This window comes from Xyrauchen texanus, chromosome 15, assembly GCF_025860055.1.
Source record: "Xyrauchen texanus isolate HMW12.3.18 chromosome 15, RBS_HiC_50CHRs, whole genome shotgun sequence".
Classification (NCBI taxonomy): domain Eukaryota; kingdom Metazoa; phylum Chordata; class Actinopteri; order Cypriniformes; family Catostomidae; genus Xyrauchen; species Xyrauchen texanus.
Window position 1 is genome coordinate 27,049,424 of NC_068290.1, and position 13,177 is coordinate 27,062,600.

Below are 13,177 nucleotides of genomic sequence, written 5' to 3' on the forward strand. Positions count from 1 at the left end.
CTTGATAGATTCAAGAGGTGCTCTAGCCTCAGGTTCCTGAGTCTTCCCAACTACACAGCTTACAGTGAGAGACATATCTTTTGACGCCTGAATCCATACCGACCAAAAGAATCTCTGACGGACCAGATGGAGAGTCCTACTTTGTCCTTGATGACCAGCATCATCATGAGTTCCTCTCAAGGCAGCTGCTCTCAGAGAATGAGGAAGTACAAGCTGGTATCTGATTTTTCCCATCCTATCCCTGGACCTGCGGTATAGAACATTGTCCTTGACTTCCAACTTTTCCCAGTGTTTCAGCAGTCTCAATACCAGAGCAGACTCACTATCCCTCTCTCTTCGTGATGGTCTCCTTCTTCTGTCAACAAAGAATATCACAGGGGCAATGGTGGGGTCAGCTCTCTGTTTCCCCCGGATTTCCTCCACCAAAAAGACTGGAAGTGTATCCACTCCTCCATACACCAAACTGCTGGAACAATGGGTCAGCTGAGCACCACGGACAGGTCTGCTGGCTGCCCAATCTAGACAGGACTCAAAAATAGCTTTCACACCTTCACTTCTTATCTGACTCAAGCTCCCAACTTGGACACTCTGAACACTATCCTCAGAATTTTGATGGAGTACATTCACTGACAATCGGAAAGCTTCTTGAACTGATTCTAAGGTTACATGATGAGCCTTACTCGCCAAGGCTTCAGAGACTTCCAGAGTTCTGGCAAAGGGATGTCGACTCAACAGATCAGCAGGAATGTTCTGGGTTCCGGGTATGTATTTTAAGTCAAAGTCAAAGGGGGCCAGCTTGGATACCCAACTTTGTTCACAGGCATCTAACTTAGGCTTAGACATGATATATGTCAAAGGATTGTTATCCGTTAGCACTGTGAACGTAGTCCCTTTTAACCAGTGAGCGAACTTTTCGCAAACTGCCCACTTTAGAGCATAAAACTCTAATCTATGAGCAGGATAACGGGACTGAGCCCTTGACAGGGTCTTACTGGCAAAGGCTACTGGTCTGGGCTTTTTCTCCCCCTCCGGTATCTGACTCAAAACCGCACCTAACCCATCCATAGATGCATCAGTGGACAAGAGGAATGGTCTCTTAAAGTCTGGATGTGCTAGAGTAACTGTGTCTGTGAGCGACTGTTTGATCTTTTCCACAGCAAGGTCACATTCTGCAGTCCAGTCTTCAGGGCTTAGACGTTTGGGTTTAGGAAAACAGGAGCGACCCTTCCCACTTTTCTTCCTGATCTTCTGCCCAGCGGTCAGCTTAAACAGTGGCTTGGCTAATGCTGAGAGACCCTCTATGAAATGAGAATAATAGTTTGCCATTCCAAGGAAAGATTTGATCTTCATTGGTGATGGAGTCTTTCCATCTTCCTCCATCAAATCCACCACCCTGAACTCACTGATTGCGGATACCTTTGTTGGGTCGGTTGCGATACCGTTCTCTGATACAATATGACCTAGAAACTTCATGGTCTTCCTCATGAAGTAATATTTCTTTTGGGACAATTTGAGGTTGTGCTCTCTAAGCCGAGAAAATACCATCTCGAGGCGGTCGAGTGCCTCCTTCTCAGTCTTCCCAAACACCAGTAAGTCATCTAGGTAGCAAAGGAGAGACAGATAATTCTGGTCTCCAAATATCGCAGTCATCATTCGAGAGAACGTCGCAGGACTGTTGCATAATCCCTGAGCCATCCGGTTGTATTCATAGAGACCCACTGGCGTTGTGCATGCTGTATACTTGCGGTCCTCTTCATGGATTGGGATATTATAAAATCCCGATGTTAAATCCATGGTGCTGAAATAGCAGTTATTTCCCAAGGATGCAAGGGTGTCAGCTTGGTGAGGCAGTGGATATGCGTCCTTCTCTGTTCTTTGGTTAAGCCACCTGAAGTCTGTGCATATCCGCAATTCTCCAGAGGGCTTCCAGACCAGGACTAAAGGTGAGGCCCACTCGCTGTTGGACTTCCGGATGATACCGCGTACCTCCATTTCATCCAGGGTCTGTCTCAACGTATGGTAGTGAGCCGGCGGAACCCTTCTATAAGGCAGTCGGAACGGTATTTCGTCTTTCAGGTGTATCCTGTGGACAATATTCTTGACTTCTCCACAATCTAACTTATCACGGGAGAATATGCTCTCATACTGCACAATAAGGTCTGCCAGTTGCCTTTTCCAGAAGTCATTCACTTCACATGAATCAATATCAATCTGTGTCAGTCCCATTTCTCGCAACTCATCTGCACAGTCTGTTAACAACATCTTGTCCTCTTCATTAGGTTTGTGAACATGAACAACATTTTGAAGGACCTCTCTTGATTCACAATTCATGTGCTTTGTAAGCTCTAACTCTTCAAGAGCAAGACATGGGTGCACCTGAGCAATCTTTGCATTCCGACGTAACACCACTGGTCGGTTCAACATATTTATCACTTTTACAGGAATCCACTTATCAGCCCACAATGGACACACACTACGAGCAATCATGATGTTCCGTGGTGAAAATTTGGAAGTTGAGGACTCTACCATCACAGTACTCCTGACAGACAATGGAACTTCTTCTTTCAACCTTCCCCAGACTATATGTTCGTGTTGTGGCTCCAGTGTCACACACTGTCTTAATAACACAGTGCCAACTCTTTTTGGCATCCTGTCTCCGTGCCAACGGTCGACATTAGAAATTAGACTGAGAGTGTCATTGCTATTTTCTTTAACAGGCTGTGAGATTTTCTCCCAGTACCACTTTGTATTCTTGACCTGCTGAGTCACGTGTCTTAAAACATTAGAGCCTACTATCATGTCATCCTCTTGACCTGGAACAACTAAAAAGTTCACAGTCATCTTGCACCCAAGCAAATCTACATTTAGCTCATATGCACATTTTGGCTTTGTCGGGTTGCCTCCACATCCAGTCAGCACTTTCTTTGTGGGTTTACTCAAATTATCACAAATAAGACTGTGATCCTGAAGTATGCGCTCAGCTGACTCACTCAGTGTACAGGTTACAGATCCACTGTCTACAAGGGCTAAGAGTTCTACTTTTCCTTCGACTAACGCAGGTGCACGGAAAAGATCATCTTCATCATTCACTTTTATATAGATCGGTTCTTGAAGGAAGTGTGAACAACTATTCTCAAAGGTACTTGCTTCACTCTCATTGCTTGCCTTTTGAGTCAGACTGTCATCAATTTTGTTCTGAACATTAACAAAATTCTCTGGGGATTTTGGTTGACTGGTACCCACACTATTCCCCTCTAAGAGTGGGCTTTCTAGTTTAAAGGCCGCTCGGAATCAGAAGACATTCTGGTTGTTTCTCGCTTGACTGGTTTTCTTTTGGGGCATTCGAAACCTCTGTGTCCAGTCTCAAAGCACCTGAAACACAATCCTTCTTTGAAACAATGCGTCTTTGTCGTGTGATCAAGGGCCTTACAAACTCCACAAGAACCTGAATATGCAGTCGGTCCTCCAGACGAGGCTTTGACTTGAACTGCTTTTGGCTCTTGCTTCTTCTGTGAGATGAAAATCTGTTCTAGTAGGGACACCGCTTTACCAAGAAGAGCTGGATCAAGATCACTGGACTGACTACTGGCAGAAGCTTGCTGCTGTGTCATACACCAGGCACCAGAGGGATTTTCTTCAACTTGTAACTTTCTCTCCCCACTGGCTGACTGCTTATCTCTATGATGGCTGTCTATCAGCGCTTGAACCTCCCCAGCAGTCCAACTCTCCAGTGGTTTACTCCGCAATGCCGCATACAATGCAGGTTCCGGACAGTGCCTAACGAACATCATCGTCACTTCATGACCAGGGTCTTCAACTTTTTTTCCCCTTCTCTGTAAGCACTCGTCAGCGAGGTCAACAGCCTTATTAAGTCTGATCCAGTAATCTAACCCACTTTCTGATCGTCTGGGTACGGTCTCGTAGAAATCTCTCAAAGGGGTAGTCGAGGAAATCGCATCCCCAAAGTGCTGTCTCAGAATAGAGAAAATAACATGTGGGTCTCTACTCAAATTAATCAGGGGGTTGTTACGTATGCTGGTCCTCACAACATCTTTAGCACGGCCCATCAGCCTATCAAGAATTTCCTGGCCTTGTTCTGACACATTGAATCCCTTCTTGTTCAAATGTCTGCATCAACTTCCATTCACCAACAGTGCATCTGTCAGTTTTGTCACCTCTGAATGTCGGAGGTTCTTTGATGTCCTGATGCTTGATGACTAAGTTGAGCTTTGACCAGTCAGGTGGCTGAGCTGAGGACTGTTGGGCATTTTCTCTCTGGGTATTCTGGCCTGTAGATGACAAGCTGGCAGCAATCTGGTTACCTATTTCACTGCCTAACTGCTTCATTAGGTCTGCCATAGTCTGCCACTGGTTCAGTTGGTCACCTCCTACAGAACCCTGTCTTTCACTATAAGAGCCTGGTGAGTCACCTTTTACGCCTGACTGACTTGTGTTCTTAGTGGGTGGACGCACTGGGGTAGCTCCCCCGCCCCATCCCGGTTGAAACCCTTGATAACCTTGGAACAACATTCAAAGGGGTAACATTCACATGGTCAACATCTGCATCTTGCAACTCTTCATGTGATCTGGTGTATGTGTGTAACTGTAACGGTCCATGTTTAAGTTTAACTGCTTATCTGCTCCCCAAGGTTCTTCGTAAAGGTGATGTCAGCGGAAGTTTCTCCCGGCGATCTGCGATGGCTGATCTCTTTAAATCCGGGTCACGGCACCAAATTTGTAGCGGTCTTCACTCAGCACCACAAATGAACCATCGACACCAGGCTCTTCAGAGGGATTACGTCTGCAGTTTATTAAAGACAGGACAGGAATTAACACATCACACTCTCATACTCTCAGTTCTGTAGTCTCTGTCTCGCTCAAATCCAAAGCTGTTCTCCATAACATTTACTAATAAACATTCTTTTACAATATCTCTTTTACAATGTCTCTTTTCTTTCATTTCTTTTCACAACATGCATCACAAATTACATACAACACATCTTAAACACACTCAATCAGGTAAATATATATAATAAATGTAACAATAAATGCATATATAATAAAATACTCTTATGTATATATATATATATATATATATATATTACTCAATACTCTGAAAATACATGAAAATAGGTCTCAATCTAACATCTCAATGACATCCGATCGTATAGTGGTAATAATGTTCGTTACAATATGACATACCTGCAGTTTATTAAAGACAGGACAGGAATTAACACATCACACTCTCATACTCTCAGTTCTGTAGTCTCTGTGAGAAGTGCGAAAAGATAAAAAATTAACCCCTGCCCCCATTAACACCGTGAACTGCATCTGCCATCACTATTTCAAGTACACACTTAACTACAAATACACATTTTTCGATGGATAAAGACGATATACATTGACAAGGTTAACTGCAAGATATTCTAGAAACATAATCCACCCTCTTTAACTATATTTAAGAATTATACAACTGTAGAAACCCTCCGTTCAAAATGGCGCTAGGCGCAATTTGAAAACGCAATAAGAGCTTATTAACACAAAACTTGGAATATACATAAAAATAACGACATTCAAGCACATTAAGTGACTCAACTCAGCATTAAAACATGTCATCCACTGATATTGATCAAAATCTTGACTTAATCTATTATATATCAACACTTTACTTCAGAGCTCATTTACTCTCTTTGTCTCGCTCAAATCCAAAGCTGTTCTAAGCTTTGAGCGAGACGCGATTGGACGACTCAGCAAGTGGAAATGACGTCACTCAGCCATAAAACTCAATACACTATTTTAAAACAAAAAACAAACATTTTTCCCATATTCTATACAGAATATGAACAGCATATGTGCAAAGAAACAAAAAAAATACAATAGAAATAAATTCAAGCAGGATGACAAAGTTTGCTGGAACGATCACAAAATTCAAAACACTATACTAGTCTACAAAAACTCTTCCAATCTATAAATCCTATTCTATTCTCCAGACACCACCATGCAGCCGTTCATTGACACTAATCTACTATAAACCTCGTCACCACGATGAGCAGGAAGGGGACCAGAGCATATTACAGTGTCTGACATTGTTTTTGCAAATTCACACACCTTTTTAATATTATATTTAGTGATCTCTGACTGGTGAAGCTGGACATCATTTGTGCCGACATGAATAACAATTTTAGAAAATCTACGTTTAGCATTAGCCAGCACTTGTAAATATGATTTCAAATCAAATCAAATCAAATCACTTTATTGTCACACTACCATGTACACAAGTGCAACAGTAGGTGAAATTCTTGTGTGCAGTTCCGAGCAACATAGCAGTCATGACAGTGACGAGACATATACCAATTACAATAAACAACATACTTACACAAAACAATTTACATATCAAATGTACACATACTTACACAAAACAATTTACAAATCAGATGTACACATACTTACACAACACAATAATTATATACAATGCAGAATATAGAACAGAATATACAATACAATACAATAAGTGGGAGTATATGAAATATATATGTGTATATATATATATATAGCAGTTGTATTGAGGAGAATATGTTGACAGTCCAGTGTGAGATTATAGATTAATAAAGTGCAGTGCTAATTATTGATCCTGATAGATCAAGAGTTCAACAGTCTGATTGCTTGGGGAAAAAGCTATCATGTAGTCGGCTGGTGCGGGTCCTGATGCTGCGATACCGCCTGCCTGATGGTAGCAGTGAGAACAGCCCATGACTTGGGTGACTGGAGTCTCTGATGATCCTCCGAGTTTTTCTACACACCGCCTGGTGTATATGTCCTGGAGGGAGGGAAGCTCACCTCCGATGATGTTCCTGGCAGTTCGCACCACCCTTTGCAGGGCTTTGCAGTTGTACGCGGTGCTATTGCCGTACTCAGGCGGTGATGCAGCCAGTCAGGATGCTCTCTACAGTGCTGGTGTAGAACCGTGTGAGGATGTGGTGGTTCATTCCAAACTTCCTCAGCCGTCTCAGGAAGAAGAGGCGCTGGTGAGCCTTCTTCACAACGGCCTCAGTGTGGACGGACCATGTGAGTTCCTCAGTAATGTGGACACCGAGGAACTTGAAGCTGCTGACTCTCTCCACCGGTGCTCCATTGATGGTGATGGGGCTGTGTTCTCCGTCTTTCTTCCTGAAGTCCACAACAAGCTCCTTGGTTTTACTGACGTTGAGGGAGAGGTTGTGCTCCTGACACCAGCGTGTCAGAGTGTGCACCTCCTCTCTGTAGGCTCTTTCATCATTGTCAGTGATCAGACCTACCACCGTCAGTATCGCCAGCAAACTTAATGATGGCATTGGAGCTATGTGTTGCCACACAGTCATGTGTGTACAGGGAATACAGGAGTGGGCTGAGAACACAGCCCTGCGGGCTCCAGTGTTGAGGGTCAGTGATGAGGAGGTGTTGCTGCCCATTCTAACCACCTGACGTCTGCCTGACAGGAAATCCAGGATCCAGCTGCACAGCCAGCTGTTTAAGCCCAGAGCCCGGAGTTTCTCATCAAGCTTGGAGGGCACTATGGTGTTGAATGCTGAGCTGTAGTCTACAAACAGCATTCTCACATATGTGTTCCTTTTTTCCAGGTGGGAGAGAGCAGTGTGTATTGTAGATGCAATGGCATCATCAGTGGAGCGGTTGTTGCGTAGGCAAACTGCAATGGGTCCAAAGAGGGGGCAGAACAGAGCAGATGTGATCTCTGATTAACCTCTCGAAGCATTTGCTGATGATGGGGGTCAGAGCAACAGGACGCCAGTCATTTAAGCATGTGATTATAGCTTGCTTCGGTACAGGCACAATGGTTGATGTTTTGAAGCATGTGGGGACTACAGACAGGAGAGGGACAGATTGAAAATGTCCGTAAAAACACCAGCCAGTTGATTCGCGCGACGCTCTGATGACGCGGCCCGGAATGCCGTCTGGACCCGCGGCTTTACGGATGTTCACCCGCCGGAATGATCGGGTTACATCCACAACAGAGACGGAGAGTGAATCAACCTCTGTAGCGTCAGCAGCGAGTGCTCTCTCCGCGAGGGCGGTGTTACTGTCCTCAAAACGAGCATAAAATGTATTAAGTTCGTCCGGAGAGATGCAGCGGTGTTCATGGCGGAGACTTTATTCCGCTTGTAGTCCGTGATTGTGTTAATTCCCTGCCACATACTTCTAGAGTCAGTGGTGTTGAACTGGCCTTCAAGCTTGTGCCTGTACTGGCGCTTAGCTGCACTGATAGTGTTACGGAGGGCATAACTGGCTTGTTTACGCTCCTCCGTGTTAGGAGAATTAAAGCGGAGGTCCGCGCAGTGAGTGCCGCCGAACATCGCCGTTAACCCATGGTTTCTGGTTGGGGTATATCCGTATAGTTTTGGTCGGAACAACGTCCTCTACGCACTTCCTGATGAAACACGTTACGCTGTCAGCGTAAACCTCGATGTCGTCATCAGAGGCGGACCGAACATCTCCCAGTCCGCGTGATCAAAACAGTCTTGTAGCGCAGAGTCTGATTGGTCCGACCAGCACTGGATCGTTCTGAGGGTGGGTGCTTCCTGTTTCAGTTTCTGCCTGTAAGCGGGCAGAAGCAGAACGGAAGAATGGTCCGATTTGCCAAATGGGGGCGGGGAGGGATTTGTAGCCTTCCCGGAAGGGAGAGTAACAATGATCCAAAACCCGGTCCCCTCGTGTGTTGAACTTTATGTGTTGGTGGTATTTTGGGGCGATTGCTTTGAAGTTGGCTTTGTTAAAGTCCCCGGCAACAATGAACGCAGCCTCAGGGTGCGTGTTTCCTGCTCACTTATACACCCATACAGTTCCCTGAGTGCCCGGTCTGTGTCGGCTTATGGGGGATGTACACAGCTGTGATGATAACCGCTGTGAATTCCCTCGGCAGCCAGAATGGTCGACACAGAAGCATGAGATATTCCAGATCAGGAGAGCAAAAGACTTGATGAAATGTACGTTCCTCTGATCACACCATGATTTGTTGATCATAAAACATACACCACCACCTCTGCTTTTACCAGAGAGGTCTTTCGCTCTGTCCGCTCGGTGCACGGAAAAGCCCGTGATTTCGATGGCCGAGTCTGGAATCTCCGTAGACAGCCAGGTTTCTGTAAGGCACATAACGCAGCAGTCCCTCGCCTCTCGTTGGAAAGAGATCCGCGCTCTCAGCTCGCAGAGTTTGTTGTCCAGAGACTGAACATTTGCCAGTAGTATACTGGGTAGCGGGGGTCGATTTGCACGACGTCTTACTCTGATGAGAACGCCGGCTCGCTTTCCTCTTTTCCTTCTGCGTTTCCGCGGCCGAGCAGCACAGACAAAGGGCTCCGCCCGGCGTGTTTGTAAACAGCGGGTCGGCATTAAGGAATTTGAAGTCCGGTTTTCGATGTGTGATTGTAGAACTAATGTCCAAAAGCGTTTGTCTGTCGTAAACAATAAGGCAGACAACATCCAAGACAAAAAAACAAAGAACTGTAAACAAAACAAACAATAAACCGCAGTGTTGTAACGGAGCTCGCAACGCAGCAGCCATACTCGGCGCCATCTTGAGTCCAAAAAGCATTTGATGTCAGATGCTCTGGCACAAGAAATGCATTTAACAATAGTGGCTGGAATCTCTATTTTCACGTTCCTTACAATAGAATAGCAAGGGGTCTTTCAACATGATTCTAAGTGGGTGCATCACTGAGTGGGGAGAATCGATTGGAATCCCAAACAGGAACGAGAGTGTGGTGTCGCTTTGCTGAGCGAGTATGCCACCGAGACTTCACCCAAACGTAAAGTGTTCATGTTGCTCTCTGTACTGCCCACATCCGACTAATTCCTTACATTTATCACTTGTGAATCCCTCACTGTTGAGGCTATTGTAAACATGTGACATGCAATGCAGGAAGAAATAACATGAGCATATGCCATGATTTCTGCAGTTGTTTGTTTTTGTTGGTTGTTCCTGAGCGGTGAGTGTTTGAGATGGATGTGAATCCCTCACGCAATTGTTTGTTGTTGAGGTTGTTCTTTTTTTTATGCTTTGAGATCGATGCAATAATCCGTTTAACACAGAGGAGAAAAAGGGGTGCGTGCTGTAAAATGCACACAGTTTAACAGCAAAAAAAATAGAAAGCGAATGCGTGTGGAAAATGCACGCAGTTGAATAGCGATAAGAGAATAATGTGGGGGGAAACCTGATGCGCGCTGAAAAATGGCAGATGTTAAGGATTAAATGCTGAAACAGATATATAAGCGATGCTAAAAAAGCTAGGCGCCAGCAGCAACTGGTAAAATACACAGTAGAAGACAGCAGAAAAGCAGAAAAACCTGAAATGCCGTAAAATGACAAAGGATAATACGATAGACGTATGAGAATAAGAATAAGCAATGCTAAGCAGGCTACAAACACAAACACTCGTGCAGCGTGCCATCAGCAACAGGAAGTCCAGTGACATCAGAATCCACAATCCACTTCCATCAATCCACTTCCACTCGCATTAAAGGTGATCCTTGTAAAATTACATTTATCTTAGCTCTGTAGGTCTATACAATACAAGTGAATGATGATCAGACCTTTGAAGATCCAAAAAAGGAGATAAAGTCAGCATAAAAGTAATCCATACAACTCCAGTGGTTAAATACATGTTTTCATAAGCAATATAATAGGTGTGCATGAGAAACAGATCAATATTTAATAGTTTACGCTGTTTTCATGAAAATGACTTGACCTTTATGTGACTTTAGGTGCTTGAAAGGCATGGTCACTATTCACTTGCATGGTATGGACCCACAGAGCTGAGATATTCTGTGGTATAGACAGTGGTTTTATCAATGTCTTCTGAAGCAGTCCAGTTGGTTTTGGGTAAGAACAGACCAAAATATAACTCCTTTTTCATAGTACATCTTGTCATTGCAGTCTCTAGGCACGATCACAGTATCAAGCTTGATTATACTTCCTAGTACTTGACGCATGCGCAGAGCGCTAGATGGCTGTAACGGGTTCAGGTGGGCAAGGAGGAGGCAGGAACCGGTTGAACAGTCAACATAACTTTAATGACATAAAATAACTTAAACAAACATAAACACATACACCGCAGCCACATGCGTCTCTCTCTCTCTCTAACATGCACCTCTGACTTGTCTTTATCCCCTTCCCGGCTGATTAGCCAGATTCAGGGCCGGGCATCTGTCCTCATGGCCCAGCCCTGCCCTGCTCCTCGTCACAATGGCGCTATAGGATGTGTAATTGAGCTTAAAACCTCTTCCCAATCCTGTAAAATTAGCCTAAAACGCCTAATCAAGGCATACCCAAAGTAAATTTAAAGCTGTTCTTGAACCGTTTGGAGTACATGCATGGTTTTGGTCACATTTAAAAGGGGACACTCTGAAGTTTTTTCCCCAGCAGTCAGAATTACTGTATGTGCTACTGATTCTGAGTAATAGAAGTTTGAACACAATGAAATAGAAGTTTTTTTTTTCCGCCTGAAATTTGTTTTGCATACAGATGCCTGCAGATGACTATAACTTGTAGCTATTAGCTTGAGAACACAATGGGATCACAGCATGAAGCCTTACCTAGTCCAAGTTCAAATTTTAGAACAATACCATAAAAAATGAATATTTTACACATGTTTTTCTAAGGGTACACCCAGGCGTTTTACAAAAGTGCCTTTTGGATACTCCAAAAGGACCCTTTGGTAACCTAGGACAAAAAGGCTCCTACTTTTGAACGCTTCAACGTACAGTCATAATTTTGGGCTCTAATGAAAGATGACACTTAGAGCTATCATATTCCATATCCAGATCCACTATTAGTTTTGCTGACACAGAGTAACTGATGCATAAACACATTAGAGTGCCTTTTCCCTTCTTGAAACTAAATGTTGTGCATATAAAAGAGTCAAAACTAGTGCTATGGTGGACAATTTGTTTATATAAAAAATACACAACAAACTATTTACATGAATTTTTACACAAAGTATTTACAAACCATTATAAAATTGTACATGTTTCTAGCAACATGCCAGTCATTGTAGCAGTCACATTTGGGTACAAAGCACAAAGGCAGAACACAGGAAGAGTACTTCACTGGTGTCTTTGCATGACACTGCCTGCACTTCAGACGACCAGCGGTGCAAGATTTGGTGATGTGCAACGGCCTGTGATCTGCTCTTACGTGGAGCAGGAGATACGGGTCTGGCTGTGGAGTGAGACCCCAACTCTGCCAGCTCCTCAGCAAGGGTCTCTCTGAAAGCCCTCCTCTCTTGATGAGGTGCTGTCCTGCTGCTCCACTTTATGTGGCCGCTTGCTGAGTGGGGGAGAATAAATAAATGTAATTTACAAAGCTAGACACAACTTTTCCATCTTTTCTGTATTATATATATATATATATATATATATATATATATATATATATATATATATATAGTTTTTCTTTTCGAGTGTGTAAATATGCATTATTGTATGTATATTTACTGTAAATACTGTATACTTTGCCAATGTACTATGGAACAAAGAGATGGGCCTACACCTCCCCCACCTCCCCGCATTGTAACAAACAGACTCTCAAACACAACATATATTCTTATTTTCAACTTATATATATATATATATATATATATATACAGTAAATATACAAAACATCTATATAGCATGTCAATAGATCTGAAACAAACAATGAACTAAAACCTCACACACGCACATACAAATACAAAAAACACGCACAGACGGTTCAAACACTCACTGAGGAAACACACGACAAAGGGTAATTACAAAATGTGTTCATTATTCAAACTTAAGCTTATTTATGCGGAATATACAGTAATATATGTTATAAAACACAAGAAAACACGTACTTGTCCAGAGCCATGTCTCATCTCTCCATATTTCCTCTGCCTCCAAATCATCCGTATTGTTTTCAGAAATTTCATCTCCAAACTCAGAATTTTGACAATGAATGCCTTCTTATATCACATCCTGGGGTGAAAATCCTGTTTTTCGCGTCCGTTTCACCATATTTAAATCGCCAAATGTGTAAACAGTTCCAAAACAGTTCTCCAATGGCTTTATGCGCGAGGCTAAAACTGTCGGTAAACTTCGAGGCTGCTTACGCACACGCATAAGAGAACCGTGCTCTAATGGTTACACTAAAGCCGCATATCACTGT

At 43.5% G+C, this 13,177-nt stretch overlaps 1 protein-coding gene across 1 annotated transcript in view; it reads right to left on the reverse strand.

The window, feature by feature from the left end:
- Positions 1-4,842: 4,842 nt before the first annotated feature.
- LOC127655584 (germ cell-specific gene 1-like protein) overlaps positions 4,843-13,177 on the reverse strand; it is a 43,060-nt gene continuing 34,725 nt past the window's right edge. The window contains exon 6 of the mRNA XM_052143478.1: positions 4,843-4,868. The gene's annotated coding sequence lies outside the window, so the exon portion shown is untranslated. The remainder of the gene's footprint in view (positions 4,869-13,177) is intronic.